The sequence below is a fragment of the Hirundo rustica genome, chromosome 9, assembly GCF_015227805.2.
Source record: "Hirundo rustica isolate bHirRus1 chromosome 9, bHirRus1.pri.v3, whole genome shotgun sequence".
NCBI lineage: Eukaryota > Metazoa > Chordata > Aves > Passeriformes > Hirundinidae > Hirundo > Hirundo rustica.
Window position 1 is genome coordinate 20,502,505 of NC_053458.1, and position 14,248 is coordinate 20,516,752.

At 36.4% G+C, this 14,248-nt stretch overlaps 1 long non-coding RNA gene across 1 annotated transcript; it reads right to left on the reverse strand.

Moving 5' to 3' along the window:
• Window positions 1-1,025: 1,025 nt before the first annotated feature.
• Window positions 1,026-5,837, reverse strand: LOC120756720 (uncharacterized). The gene is made up of 3 exons (XR_005702218.2): window positions 5,734-5,837; window positions 2,356-2,411; window positions 1,026-1,185 (listed from the first exon to the last, which is right to left on the reverse strand). It is a non-coding gene; the product is annotated as an uncharacterized LOC120756720 (long non-coding RNA).
• Between the last annotated feature and the right edge of the window lie 8,411 nt (window positions 5,838-14,248).

Here is a 14,248-nt window from a genome sequence, read left to right on the forward strand (position 1 = left end):
CAAAATACAAGCATGTGCCAATAGTTGGTTTAAAAAGGATCAGAGGAACAACTTGCATCTGGAAGAAGATGCCATGCATCAGTCGTGAAAATTTTTACATTTAATGGGGTCTGCATTTTGTTCTGAACCAATGACTCAGTATTATATCTTCATCCTCTTTTCATGCCAATTTTACACTGACTTAACTCTATTAACATATCCCTTACCTTTAAATGGCTGATTTCAGATTCACATTAAAGCAGATGAGACAGAAGTCAGTGCTTCCTGGGGTTGGCTTCTAATACATTGTTGATGCTGTCATCAACAGCTCCGAATCAATATTTTATTGCTTTATTTAACATATTCTTCATTTTATCTACTAAAGGTATAATATTAAAAAATTCAGATTAACATGTAGATTTATAAAAACATTTCAGAAGATCTACAGTAAATTTAATCTGTGCTAAATGTATGTGCAGGGCAACGGTAGTATCGATGTTAAATCATTCATACAACTTCAGTTATGCAATTCTACACAGATTTCATGTATGCTAATTTCTCAGCAACTGCAATTGCCTGTTTTTAAAAGGTCACAGAATTTCATCTCCCATCTCACTTAACATAGCAACCAATGAAGACAGTGTAACACTAGGATTTTTTCTGCTTGGCCAAAAAATTCTAATTCATCTGCCTTCAAGAAGATTCTATCTCCCATCCGTACTCAGCCATTCTGAAAAGGCACTGATTATTTAAGTGATAAATGTTAATAGTCACTTCTCTAGGTAGCTAAATTGGATCTAAGTGACTAAGTGAAGGCACTGCTATTTGAACTGATTGGGCCCAAATCTAACTACAAAGTAATTGACAACAGAGTGGAAGGTAGCTGCAACTAAAAGACTGGTCTGCAGCAAAATTAAAATAGTGCTAGCAATTCAGGTAAGTTGTCTTCACAATATACATGCAGATAAACTTGAACCTTAAGGGTTCAATTATGAGTCCTGAGACCACACAGCAGTAAGCAGGAGTGGGAGTAATCCTACCTGATCTGAAGCACAGAAAGAGCCTGCCAGCCCTAAAGGAAGGATGCCCCTCCTTTCTCTCCACAACTGATCACAGCCTCCCTGGAATAAAGCCAGTCAGGCTCACAGCTCCTCCTCATCCTCGTCTCTCTCCTCAGGCCCTTGCGATGCAGCAAGGCTGCATGTCCTCGTGTGTGGGAAAAGAAAGGGAAAACAAAGGAGTTTCCTATGTAAATATAATTTAACCCCAAGAAAAGTGGCACTGTTTCCAATCTTCCCATTTGTGGTGGTTTGTGATCAACTGATACATGTAACTATGTGACAAGGCTAATGAGATTGATTAAGTCAGGCAAAAATGAGGCTTTATGAGATACACATGCCTTTATTTATATTGCATTTTTCCATTTAGTTACTAATCAAAAAATGAGCTGTTTTTCACATCATAGCAGCAGCACCACAGAAATACTCTCCATGATTTTTATCATGGCATAACTAGACTTATATCACAAAAATCAGATTAACGTAGATAAACTATTAAGATCAATTAATTTAATTGAGGTAAAAACCCACACTTTGGCTTTCATCAGTTGCGCCACAAGGAAAGAAAAGTTAAAAAAATTTAGAAAATTAAATTGAATGTATATCTGCATATTTGGAATGTAAAAGGCATAGCTTTTACTGGCATGCTTTCCTGCTGCAATTCCAAATTTTATAGTTTGTAACAGATTCATAGATGGCAAAGTTGAGGTCAGTGAAGCTCTACTGGTGTTTATCTACCAAACTGGTCAGGGTGACAACAAATGCAGAACCACAAAAATTATTAAAATGGAAGTTAAACCTAGAACCTTCAAGGTCTGGGGTTTTGGTTCGTTTGTTGTGTCCTGCTCTCCCAAACCTACAAAAGGCCATCATCCATCTACTTGACTTCAATGAACAGATCAATCTTCCAAAATACAATAATAAACTCCCTCACAAGACCAAAAATCTTCCAATCTGTTTTGGAACTAGACAAACCAAAATTCAAAAGGGATTTCCATTTATATAATGAATATTAGTTTTGTTTTTCTTCAAGTCACATTATTACATAGAAATGGAAAGCCGGGGAACTTGTTAATCTTCTTTCCTTCCTTCTCTTTGCTTCATATCAGCATAACCTTTCCTGGCAGTAGTGGGAATGCCAAAGTTATGTGTTTCTAATAAAAGAAAGAACCTTTTTCAGATCATACACCAGCTGCTAAGCATTTCTACAAAGTTTCATTTGAGAATTAATGTGCTTTCTTAAACATTTTCTGCAGCATTTTTTTTTTCTGCGTAAGAGTTCTTTTAGCACAACAAAATGACAGTTTCAAAGAGTTACCTGGAAGATCTCTACACACTCTGCTAAGGCTTCTCCAATTTCACGTTGGACTAGAGCTGCTCTTGTGGTGAGGAGGAAAAACATTCCTGTCAGCAAAGCTCAGCAATTTTGTATGCAGACTGAAACATTGGTCACTACAAGAAGCAGAATTATTATGCAAAAACAACAACAACAACCACCACCAAAAAAACACCTCTCAAAATGTGTCCCTATCAATAGCTTAAAAACACAAGTCCCATACAAGTTAAACAGCTTTAAAAACAGGTCTTGGCAGATGGCTTCTTTGGAAATGCACAGGCCAACATCAGGTGTCAGAAGTCAGCTGGAAAGAGATACCTATGTACAGCCAATATATTGTTTTAATTTCTGACTTCTTTATGGCCTTTATTTCCATTTCTGCAACTGTAAACCCAGTTTTTCATTTTCTGTTTTGTCTTTTTGGAGTGTGTGACGCGCTGATATTATAAGGCAGTGAGTGATTAAATTTTCTTTCAAGTAGTTATTTTACTTGTTCCTTTTTTTTTTTTCACTTTTAATCCCTCCCTTAGCCTTCCCTTCCCTAACATTTAATATTCCAATAATATGACATTTCAAAGAAAGCAGTGATGTTTACCCTTACCAGCTCTTTCTTCTTGCTCTTATAATTTAGAAAAGAGCGGTGTTAAAAATAAGTAACACCCATCAGCACATGAGAAAACCGCACCAGTTGGTAACAGCCAGCTCTCAAACAACAGCTCTAAAACGGCTGTTAAGAGTCTTCATTGCCAGCTACATATTCCAAATAAATGCAGATACTCCCAACCTGAAAATCACTATGAACTCTATCAGCCGGCTACAGAGACACAATTCTTCAAAGGCTGGAGTGTGAGGAGGAAGAGAAAGCATTAAAAAAAGTAATGATAAACAGCAGAGGGGCAATACAAAATTTTCACTTCAAGGATCCTAGTTGAGTATGTTTCAAAATACTCAGACTAAAAGCCATGACATGTGCATGAGCTCTCAGATGACCATTCCAATAGTATAAACAGCATCCAAACTGGATTTATTTAAACATCTGCATTTTTGATTGAAAAAATATGTTGCCATTTTGAGGAAACTGTACTTACAACCTAAAAATATTTTACAACTGAATTATTACATAGTGACAATTTAACAAAAGAATCGTGGGTTACACATGAGGAAGTTTTTCCCCTCCCTCTCAGCATTTATCAGTGTTTGTAGCAGAGCAGCTGCATCAATAATCAAACAGTGAATGGGCAAAAATACCTCCCTACCTCGGAGTGAACTTGCAGTCTTCCTACAAAAAAATAACCATAGCAAGAAAATCTCAGATGTGTACAACCACAATCACTGAATTTGGATGGTTTAGAACTAGAGTGGTTATTGCTAGTGACTATTGCTTTGTTTTCCAATGCAAACTAGGAATTACAAGAATATTTATCAACAGGATGTACTAGAATCCATATAAATGGTGGTGGAAAAAAAAAAACTATGTGGGGAAAACCCTTATTTTTTTGCTCATTAGTGGGATAATTGCATGGCCAGAGTAATAATGGTACAGGCCTGTTCTCAATAAAGTATTAATACCTTTTCAGAAAGTCCATTCACAGTTGAAATAAAGTGCAGCACAGAGAGGACCTGAAAAATGCTTTTTACACAGAATATTTCTCTTTCATCCAAGTCAATTTTAAACTAATTTTTATTTTAAAACATTTTAATAACTTCTTAAGCAGAAAAAATATTATGGACCAGGACGTAATTTGCGTGTAGAGGATAACTTAATTACGTTATGTTCTTCAGCCAGTCTCCAACAAGGCCTCATAACAATGACAGTTTGTGAGTATAGATAATTACAGATGTAAATTTGTGCCAGCAATGATGCATATGCATGATTTGTGGCACTCAGGTGTCACACACTTCACGTGTAAGTGACACAAATTGTGTTCAAAATAGTTACAGGTGCCAAATGATGAAAATGACAAGCAGAGAAGGGAATATCAACTGATAGCTAAGCTCCTGTCTGGGAAGGAGTGGCACTTGCTGGCAGGAGCACTTATTTTGAAAAATTTGCTCTGTGTAACATGGAAATTAAATAGCATGTAAAAATACTTGATATTAAGTAAACTTAATCAACTCAAGTGTCTAAATATTTATATCCAAATATTCAATATGCACATAAGAGATCAGCTTCAAAGACAAAGCATTTCGGAGTGACCTGGATGTGCAGATTCCCACGCTGTTCCCTTTAATTCAATGGCATTCTTTTGCAGGCAGTTATGGCAACATCTAGCTTAATTTATTTTAAACAGTATTTGTGTGAAAACGAAGAGAGCAGGGAGAGACAGAGCAACTACTCTGGCCCCTGGCTGCAAATGGCAAAGCCAGGTGAACAAGTTTCATTGCTATTCCTTAGCAGTAGAGTATCCAGCTGCTCTTTGTGCCTCAAAATGTATGCAGAAGGAACAAAACATTACTTTTACTAAGAGCATAGGGATTTATTTTAGTAAATACCTGCCTGAAGACAATTCTTGAACAATAAAATTAGTTTGAAATTTCATCAAGAGCTTAAGAAATTAGTCTGCCTTTTACAGACTAACTTGCGTTCACATCATAAGAAACACTATTAAAAAGCATTCATGACAAACCACGGTAGAGCCAGTCATGTTTGCTTTCTTTTCAGCAGTTTCAGTGGAGTTTTTAATGAAGTATCAGCAGATACTTCCATCAGCAGATCGCGAATGTACTACTTGTTGTGGCTGCAGTGTTACTCTCCCCCGCCCTTCAGCCCATAAAACATGGCAGCGACAAAAATAATTAGCAGCACCGGTTTGCACTGATTATCTAAATACAGTTTAAAAAAAACTATGATTTTTTTTCTAGTGGTCTCAAAAATACATCATTCTGCACTTTTTGATAGTACAGAGAAATTTTAGCTTGCTACAAGTGAAAAGACCTGGCATTTTCACTCAGCTGTGCAAATGTTACGTGAACAACCAGAAGCATAAGGTCTGAAAAAAGTAACATATTATGAATATTATGTTGCAATATGTCCATAAATAATATGCCATAACGTGAGTTACTATGGTAACTATTTGGATTTGAGATCATTCGGTTTGGTTTTTTTTCTACTACATAAGAAAAAAAAAATTCACGTATTCATGGCATTATCAGGTAGGTTTGATTCCAAGCAGCTTACTATTTTAGTAAGTATTTTAGTATTGTTCCCTTCTCAGAAATTACTCTGGGAGAAAGCATTTTTAACTCAAGAAGCTTTTCTTAGGTCACTCACTCCACAGTGTTTAAGCAAACAAGTAACGTTTACAAAAAAAAAAAAAAAAAAAAAAAAAAAAAAAAAAAAAAAAAAGGCAGATCCTTTACCTGGGAAATGCTCAAGTTGGGCAAGTTGGGCAAGTTTTGTTGAATAAAACATTTCTTCAGGAACACGTCTTGTTTCCATCCATGGTACATTCTTTCAAATTCTGTAAAATTATTACATATGTGCAAGAATGAAATGTAAGGTGGTTCCTAGTGCAGTGGTGTGAGAGGTGGTGCACCAGTGTTCAAACAATAATCTACAAGTGGGAAAAATACAAACAAAGAATTTGCTATTTTGTTTTAGCTTAATAAAAGAAAAGGCAGCAGTAAATGTTAAAAAAAATGTATAACCTAAATTTTCTCATTATGTAATTATGGCTTTGTAATGCCCCATATAATTGAAATTTATTTTTAAAGATCAGACATAGGAAGGAAGAGAATCCACAATGAAGACTTTTAAGAATCATTACTATTCAAAAATTGCATTTTCAAGGTAATATCCAACTGTGTTTGAAAACTCCCCTTGGACAGAACTGTAATTCAGTGAGGTTTTAGTTACACAATGCCACAAAAACACTTCTAAAGCTATTTGGAGAAGGTAGAAATAACAGAATATTCTAAGGAAAGCAATGAAGAAATCGGTCAAAGTTAACAAACAGTACCTGCTCTATACTTGAATGCATTTGCATAGAGCAGGTACACACATATATATGTAAGTGTGTACACATAAAATAAAATGGGATTGAAGACAGAAAAACAACCCATATCACTCAGCAAATATTTTCTCACATTACTTTTAGGCCATTTTATAAAAATCACTGTTTTCATACATAAAACCCCCTAACATTAAAATTAACTCTCTTGTGAATACCTTTAAGTTTCACCTGCATGCTTTTAAGCTGACAAAAATATAAGTGACTGAACAAAAAATTTTATTATTGAAGTAGTATGGTGGGTTTAGAGCTCCTGTGTGGATTTAGTCCTTGTGATTTACCTTTCTGTAAAATAAAGCTAACAGTTAAGCAGGGCTGGCTTTGTAAAAAGCCCACTGGTGAGTTTTGCAGGGGTATTTTTGGAAGGGTTTTTTGGTAGCACATTTTTTTACAGCTGTGTTTCTCACTCTTCCCTAACAGTGCAGGAACACACAAGGTGAAGAGCCACAATCATTTACTACATTACAGACATATTTTTCAAAACAAAATTGACCAGGGCTCTTGTACGTGAAGACAATAATTCACAACTCCACATTCCAGCCTTGCTGGTTTTGGGCGTGAGTGGGTCCACAACCACCCTCAGCACAAGGCAGACATTTGTCCACACAAGATTTAACATATTTCTGACTGGATATTGATCAGTGAAACAGTCTGTATTCTGCTTTGTGCAGAATATAAAATGCTTTTTTTCACATTTTAATTGATCATTGATATCCACAATAGAAGGTAGTTATCCCTAAGATTTTTTTTTTAAGGAAAATTATCAGAGAGTGCAATGCCTCATTTGCTGGATAATAAATGTTCCATCATGGTAATAACTGCAGGGAAGGGTATGTTTCTGAAACAGCTTTTCTAGCTGGAGAAATGGATTAGAGAGATTACCATTTCATCAAAGTGGCAGAACAGTTGAGAGGAAATATGGAAGGAAATTTTTGTATAATTTCTATAGAGTTGCTATTTGTCAAACCCCACTGGCATCAATCATGCTATATCTTTTCTCCTGATGCAATCACATCAAAAAAAAGCTTGTCTTTAATATGCATGTGTTGGAGTAAAAGAAGAGACATACCATTCAAATTTCTTTGAATTGCACTATCATCTATATAAGAAATGCACAGATTATACTATAATTTTAATTTTAGTTCACAAGTCTTTCCCAACATTAAAGAAATTTCTTTATCTTGATCACATTTTGTATAGCAGATTTTTAAACTAACATCACACCATGATTTCCAGCAAGGTACTGTGTCCTGTGTATAAATAAGGAACGCATCGATCCTCAGACATGAAATTCACATATAGAAAATTTGAGAGGTCTGACATTCTTGAAGAATAATGGTGATTAACATGCCTGGACTGCATTCAGTCAAGAACCATGTTAATGGATTTTGGAGAAGGCATTCCTATCGACCCCTGCAACCCTGTAGTGAAGTCATTAAAGAACAAGAAATAACCAATAAAAGGATTTGCTGCATGTAAGAAGAGTAGTTGCTGAATTAGGAGAGCTTCTAAGGAGAGCTTGGAAGCCCGATCATATGGGGTTTTTTTTCCAGAAGTGTCTTTTTTATTATATTCTGTTTCACTTATCTCCCTTCACCCCAAGTTTCAAACAGAACACATTTTCTTTACAAAATCATATCCAAAAAAATATAACTAGTTGTAGTATGATTTCCATATGTTGTTCAAGTGAGATTTGAGAGGCATCCATAAGCTTAAACTGGTAGAAAAGCTGCCTAGTGCCAGAGGAGCTGTGTCTGCTAGAACATAAAATGTCTGTGGTTGGGATATAACATAAGTGTAGTGAAGATTAGTGTATCAGAGGAGAATACTGAAAAGAAAAAGGAAAATACAGAAAAATCAAATAGCTTATCACTCAAAGTTTTGAAAGTCAGCATATGTAACATCTTATCTGAATAATCACAGCTCTCATGCATTTTGGATTGGCCATGCAGAAAGCTACATACAGGCTCCTGAAAAGTAGACATCAGGGAACAAAGACTGCAGTTCCTTTGAAAACTTCTTAATAATACAAAGGATCTTAAAAATTATAGCATAGAGGCATAATCACTTTAAAATGGTGTTTGTCAAAATTTTTTATGAGGTGTCCTAGGCCTTTAGCTCCTCGTTAAAAGGCTACAGCATGTTTGTATTTTGTTTAGTTATTTGCATAATGTAAAAATATTACCTAGCAATTAATGTATGTAGATTATATCACAGTGACACTTCCTCGCAGTGAATTCTGTGTTTCCCTGCAGATGTGTTTGTTATTGTGTCCATAATTAAGCAGTTTTTCTTACACAAAACCTAGTATCTAGGTGTCTCTGTAGACAGTGTTTAGATCTCTGCTTACACAGCATGCTCCATATTGTGCAGCTGTAGTTTTCCAATTATCTCCACGACTTGAAACACAAACCTGGAAGAATATAACCCAGCGTTATTCCTGGGTATTACTGCAGGAAACTCACTTTGCCACATCCTCAGCATGATTCCAATGAAAGGGTCACATACCATGCAATATTATCCTTCTGTACACATTTAAGGTTGAGAACTAAGCCTGATAGATGAACAGAACTCAATCCCATCCTCAATTTATGCATCACCTTCAATGCCAGACCTGCAGCAGGTACAAAACAGGGCTAGCCTGGAATGGGATTTGGTTTTGCCTGCTGATGAAGTCAATCATATGCTTAATCTGGTTAAATTAATATTTACACAAGCTTAGGGGGTTAACAACAAAATTCATACCACCGTACCTGATCTCCCCTCAGCATTACCTGAGGATGACAGAGATCAAATCCCACAAACTTTCAGGTCTCGTCATATGAACATGGCTTCTCACAAAGCACTCAGATTGAGTAAACCCAAAGGACATTAATTATTCCTTCCCCAAAAGTGGGAAATTTCATTGGGTACATTTTTGGATAGTTTCACAATACTACAACTCAACAACTCAAAGAACGTGCACAGAGATGCACTCAATTGCTCCCTTTGATCTATGAGACAGGAATGGAAAAATAAAGGAGCTTTTACTCATTTGTGAAAAATTCAGCCACAGTTCTTTGATCTGATGGTTTGTTTTGTGCCCAGGGATCTCAATATGGATAAGGCAATTAAAATAATTCCAATTTTTGGACAGTCAGTACAGATTTTGGTGTGAAATCATTTGTAATGTATCAGCGGTTTAGACTCTATTCCCTTTCAGGACTAAGGCACCTAGACGCTTCCAGATTTTGAGGGGGCTTTTTGGTCAAATTGTCATAAGTTTTTAAACTAAAAATCTCATTAGGCATTATATAAAATAGTTTTTTAAAAATTATTAGTTGAAGATAATGTACCATTTGAGATTATCGTGTTCTAAGGAGGAATATATTTACATAGCTATAGCAACATTTACCAGGTTTTCTGTTCTTCATTAAAGGGAGACCACCCCCCCAAAAAAATTGAGATATATTAGAAAAAAGTAGGTTAAAAAAATCAAGCAATTTAGACAGTTTTGAAATTACAATCCTTCACAGCTTTTGAAAAGTATGTTTCATTGTCTAATTTTCGTAATTTGCCTGATTCACACATTTACTATCTTCTCTTCTCGATTCTTCTGATGCCATAGACTGACAAAAATTATCTAGAAAAGGTATCCATTTTGTTTTTAATAAACAAGCTCTGGTTTTAATTGACATTAAAGTTCAGTTGGAAAAACACATGTCTCCATTAACCAGCTGTTCGTTCTAGTACGAGAAGTTTTACAGCCAGGAAATGCACTGTGCCAGACGTGTACAAAGTGTTTCTGCACGTGTACAGCTTTTGGCAGGATAGATTTTCCTGGCTTTTCTGGGGCTTTTCCTCCTACAGTGCAATCTAGAAAACTCAAACTGGTTGCAGGGGGTATACAGCTGAAGGATGTCTGGTTTCTGTGCTGATTGAGCATCTGCAGACGATCAGTAGTTCAAAAGTGTGCGACTGGTACAGCACTATTGCTACACCATTTCATCAGATCATCTGAAGATGAGCTGTCCATAATTTGGGGCGCACACAGGCACTCAAAGCCAATGCAATCCATAATCACAGTTACGACTCAAGATGCTTCTCTAGGCAAAAGTAAAACTCCGTTGGGAAAATGGTGATGCTAAAGCTGCCAGGCTGTTCCTGTTCTCTCCACTGTACTCATGAGCCACCTCCCTTGAGAGCAGGATATCCACAACTGAACTACCAGAGTGGACTGATCCCATTTTTCAGCATTAATTGATCCCATTGATCCCATTTTCCAGCACGGCACCTATGAAACATGATTGCAATGCAGAAAAAACAAACATTTACTGTTGCTACATATCATTAGTCTATCACTGGTCCACTGAGGCATGCAAACATTTTCAAATTCTTTGCCAAGACAACAAAATTGCAATAAATATAACACTGCCAACAGCCTGCATGCTAGAAACAGGAAAAAGAGCAAAGCTTGAAATTCACAATGCATTCCCTGGAAAAGAAATATTGCATTTCATGTCCTGGTGGTCAGCAGTTCTCTGTCAGGAGAGCTCCTGTCACCTCCACTTCATCCCTCTTGGCAGAAAATGACACTGGCTCAGGGCCTCCTGCTTGCCTGGCAGGAAGGCAAAACTTTAGATTCTTAATTCAGCTGCTCTTAGAGAACATATTATATTTTCTAAGAAGCTGGGAACTTTTACTTAATTTGGATCTGCTGCCAGCAAAGTAGCAATGTGATATGTAAACATGGCCTCTTCTAAAATCCTCTAATATTTTGCTTTCTGCCTGCAAAGAGATTTCCAAGCCCTCATGAGAAGCTGTATGGTACCCTCCTTTAACTGGAGATGTAAGCATGCAGTTATGGGATCGAGCACAACAAAGCCATGCAGCACAATTTCTTGAGCTCATACTTACTACCAGAAAGTAAAACTCAAAGTCAAAAGGCATATTCTCCAATATTGCCTCTGTATTTAGCTTAAAAATTGCTATATATTTATGGCTAGTAACCACTCCTGAATGAACACCAGCCAAGACAATAAAAGAAAAACAACTTTGCCCAAAAGGATTATGAGGACCTCACCCTCTAACAGAAGCTATGAATAGGATTAAAGGATTAGTTAAGCAAAAAAATAGCACCAGCAAAAATTGTTGAACCAGCTTTTAAACAGCACCACAAGAAAAGGCAAGATAAACTGGCCAGAAATATTGCAGGTCTAAGCCAAGAGCCAAAAGCCACACTGCTTCTGTTTCCCAGAAGAGAGAGACCTGAAGAGGATGTCTAGGAAAGGATAACTACAAGTGTTCCAGTCTTACTTTTATGTACAAATAAAAGGCTTGAATGATCAGCTGAGACTGCTTTAATAATGTGTGACTGCTTGTAATCTCTTGCTGCATGTATATAGAGAGCTAATAAATAGTTAACTACCTCTTTTCTCTCTTCTAGGACATAGCAGGTCATGGGCATCACGCTATAAAAGCATTGTGAAGAACACCTCGACCTCATTACATGATCAAATGCATGGGCTTAACAAAAGAAATCACAATGCACGCTTCTTTCCACGGTACAGCCAGAGAGGCACATGCTTGATGTGGAACAGAGTATTCCCTAGAGCACCTATGGAATGAGGAAAATGCAAAAGAGCTTGGTATTAGGGCAGCCGAAAAAGACCACAAAATAATTACAAGAATCTCTGAAAGAGCATCAGGAAACAAATCATCTTCTTCACAAAAATGTTCAAGTAAAAAGACTACAATAATTTTTAACATATGACTTCCTTCTTTCCTTCAATATTTAATTGTTGAGACTTCATAAATTCAGTTATTGTCTGGTAGTTTTTTTCTTTATGCATTAAAAGCCAAATACCTCTGCCTGTAGTCCCACCCATCTGGAGAGTTACACAACAGAATGTGACTCTAAAATACAGTAATAAAAAGAGCAAACCAAATATACAATGCTAAAACCAGCTTTCTAGCAAAGATATAAAAAAAATTTTAAAATATCATCATTAATACCAATGTCAATTCTTCACAAATTAATGCACTACACTAGTAGCATGACTAGTTATCTAAGGTGCCCTTATTGTGCCAGCTAACCATACTGTGACCACACTGCCCTTTGATCATGTCACTGGTCACTCAAAGCCTGTCAGCATATTTTCCATCTGGGGGACGATGACAGAATGAAATCATGCCCAACATATTAAAACAGTCATTTGCTTGATTTCAGCTTCTGGCAGACCAAACAGTATCTTGCTCATCTTCTCCACAGAAATCTTTAAATTACAGTCACCCTTTAAGTTCCTTTCCTGTTCCTCTCTTTCTGCCCCAGTTTAAGGACAAGGACGCTTAAAGATTGAAATGTCACAGGGCTTTCGCAGAAGTGAAATGTAGGCTCTTGAAAGTTAACAATGCATTCAGTCAGATTTCCTGACTTTCATTTCACAACAAAGTTGGACAGCCACAAATGTTATGGAAATATCATCAAACAATATAGCTACAAAGCTCCCGTTCAGTTTTGCAGTTACCAAAGTGAGAAGATTCAAGAAAGAGATGAAATATCCTTTGTTCCCACATATACTATCCACATCTTGCATAGTATCTCTAGATGTTAAAATAGTGATGAAAGTCCCTTGAAGGAAGTAATGTTACTCTTTTTTTTAAAACAGATCTCATGCTGATTTAATTTTCATTTCCCAAATATTAATAAAGGAGCTATTACAATGCAAATATATATAGTATATACAGAAAATACCAGAGCAGGTCACTGCCAGAAGATTTATACTGCCCATCTCTGCAATAACTTAAACCTTCCTGTCTAAATATGACAAGCACGTGAAATCTAAACGAGGCTGCATGAATGATCTTCCTGCAACAAAAATCTATGATAGCTAATTGCAAAACAAAGAGTGGAAGAAGAAAAGTTTTTTCTAGGTTGTGGTATGGATTTTCCTTATTCAGTTGAACATCTCCCTAAGTCAAACAAAGCAGACTTAAAATCCATGGCTCCAAGACATACAGGCCAACATGCAGCAAAAACTATGCATTCCTGTTTCACGCTGATGACTGATGGTTCAATTTTCCTTCACAATTATTTAAAGTTTCTAAAAGATGTCAAGGACACTTGACAGACTGAAGCCAAGCATGGGGAACTGTAATCAGATCTGACTTACATGAGCTTTACTGTCCTGATGTCTGCATACAAGCACCTTCTGGAATGAAGAATGATAGGAGCAAATGAACATTAGGAGAGCAAGTGGCTTTAATTCAATCTCTTTACTCTGCCTACAAGATCCCTTATTTCTTGTCTTTATTATTTCCTCCTTATTACTTTTGCTCCAAAAAACCTAGAAGTGGTTATACTGTAGGTCCAACACATTAAATTAATAATCCAAAAGTTTTAAGAAATAAAACAAAATAAAAGTATATTTAATACATGTTCAACTCCAGAAATGAACTTAATTCTTCCCATTTTTCAATGTTCTTTTTCAGTCTCTCTCCCTGTAGATCCCCAAAGGACAATTAACACCCTTGCAGATATTTTCAGCTCTCCTTGTTCACTGTTAGAGATGGAAGCAATTTGGTTCTATCATCAGAATCAGAGATCACACTCTTCCAAGGAAATTTCAAGTTTTCAAGATTTTCTCTAAGAGTCAAAAATGAACGTATACAGAAAGCTGTCTATTGAACTTAGCAATAAAAGTTCAAAGGACAAGTTGGACAATGGATTCAGTTTGTTCTATATCTGTGGTGATGTAAACCTAGAAAACCCCCAAATTAAACTCTCGGGTTTCATTCATGTGTAACTAATAACAGTGTTCAATCAGCAAAACTTCTAGAAAAATTGAGCCATGTTCTATCAATCGACAAAGAATCTTCTCTTCAGC